Below are 2,457 nucleotides of genomic sequence, written 5' to 3'. Positions count from 1 at the left end.
AACTTAGAATACCCAAGATACATTTTGCAAAACAGAAGAAATCAAGAAGGAAGACTAATTAATGTGTGGATATTTCAATCCTTCTCAGAATAGGGAACAAAATACCCATGGAAGGATATAGATACAGAGACAAAGTTTGGAGCTAGTCCAACTCTTGAGGCACTCTCCCTCAAAGACCCAGTACCACGTTCTTACATGTGATTTGGCTGTCATTATTATTTAAACGGGGCCCACAATAGAGAAGTTAGAGAAAGGACTGAAGGAGTTGAAGGAGTTTGCAACTCCTTAGGAAGAAAAACAATATCAACCAACCAGAATCCCAGAACTCCCAGGGACTAAGCCATCAACAAAGGAGTACACATGGTTCCAGCCATATATGTAGCAGAGGACGGCCTTGTCATGCATCAATGGGAGGAGAGGCCTTGGTCCTATGAAGGCTCCATAGATGCCCCAGTGTAGCAGAATCAAAGGCAGGGAGGTGGGGGTGGGTGGGTGGGTGGAAGAACACCCTCATAAAAGCAGGGAGAGTGAGGATGTGTAGGGGGTTTCCAGAAGGGGCAGAAACTGAGAAAGGGGATAACATTTTAAATGTAAATAAAGAAAATATTAAATTAAAAAAATGCCATTTAAATTCACACACACACACACACACACACACACACACACTCACTCAAACAGGACTAGAACAAGTTTTTACTATCTTTTTGTATGGTTCTAGGAAATTCCTCTAAACCTCTTCATTTTTTTCATACATTGCAAGCCAATCTTTATTGTTTCAAGATCTCTTTCTCATCCTTGAGAGAAAATGATGGTTGTTTAAAGAAAATGAAACAAACAAAAAAACAGAATTGTTTCCAATAACTTTTGAATTTTGAAGCATTTTCTTTTGTGTATAAAATGTACACCTATTCACATGAATTTACCAATGGACTAGAGACTGCCAAACACCTAGTTGTTGCAGAAAGTGTTGTTTATGATTTTATCTGTGCTCTCTATTGTTGACTCTCAGCATAGCAACCAGAAATTCCTATCTCATTGTTAACTCCTGCCTAAAACTGCCCTTCTTCTAGAGTCAACTCCAATGTTTTCTCAGTGGCTACAGGAGAGCCCAAGCCATTTCCTTTTCTTTTACCTTTTATTGCCTCGTTATCCCCATGCTTTCTGCCTCATGAGTGTTCTTACCACATTTTCAGTGGGCTCCTGCCTCCGAGCCATTCACCCTCTCTGCTATGACAGTCTTCCCTCAGATATGTAAATGACTCATTTCATATTTTCCTGATTGCCCTACGAAGCCTAAAACCCTCTCCCAATCTGTTTACCTTTTCCTGATCTTTTTACTCTTTGCTGAATTGAATCACATCTCCCAAAGCATATATTTATTTCATTGTTTATCTCCCAGAATGAACGTCTTAAATAAAATAAGTACCACCATTAAAGTTGAGAAAATGATATGCTATTTTTTTATTTTTATTTTGAGTCAGTCTTCACCCATGATTTCAGAATGACTTCTTTTGTCATTATGAATGTAATTAGAATGACCTAATAATTCCAACAGAAAGTAATTTCAAATAAAAATCATTCACTTATTTGTTTATTTATATATGTGGGGGGCATAGTGTATATATGCAGGTCAGAAGACAAGCTGTTGGAGTCAGTTCTCTACTTCCACCACGTGGTTCCTGGAGATTGAATTCAGACTATTGGTCTTAGCAGCAAGCAGTTTTACCTGTGGAGCCATCTTATCGGCAAACGCATCTTCATTTCTTCTGAATAGGCAAAGTTCTTTAAGTGTAGGTCATGTTCCTCAACAATGACAGTTAAAGAGAAAGAATTAATAATGTCTGCTCATGCTTTTGTCGATACCTTTCATAGTTAAAAGAAAAAAAAAAGTAGTGAAATAAGAAATGTATGATTAGCTTCCGTAATTGAAGCTTTCAGTTCCCTAGAGAATTTCAACTCAGGTCGTCTTTCCTTTCTCATTCCAGAACTTTTGTGAGGACTCATGAAAAAGGACAAGAACATTTAAAGTCATAATGCAAATATGTATCCTGCCAGAGATGGAACATCAAGTGTCTTGGTTTAACTGTCTTTGGGATGTGCTGCCTCTAGGTGGATGCTGTAGATATAAACCCTAGGGTATGGAGTAAACTTAATGATACTTACTGGGAGAAGGAAAATCAGTTTTCTCCAATGTAGAAACATTGAGTATATCAACGTATCCAAGGGAAGCCTTACGTTGAGTAGTTGACTAGCATATTATGGGCTCCTTAGCCTGTCTGTGTCCGTGTCTGTCTGTCTGTCTGTCTGTCTGTCTGTCTGTCTGTCTGTCTGTCTCTCTCTCTCTCTGTGTGTGTCTGTCTGTCTCTCTCTGTCTCTCTGTCTCTCTGTCTCTGTATCTCTCTCTGTGTATCTATCTCTCTGTGTATCTCTCTCTCTCTCTCTGTATCTCTCTCTCTG

Source organism: Mus pahari, chromosome 13 (assembly GCF_900095145.1).
Source record: "Mus pahari chromosome 13, PAHARI_EIJ_v1.1, whole genome shotgun sequence".
NCBI lineage: Eukaryota > Metazoa > Chordata > Mammalia > Rodentia > Muridae > Mus > Mus pahari.
The sequence above is the reverse complement of the archived record's forward strand: the minus strand, read 5'-3'. Positions refer to the sequence as shown.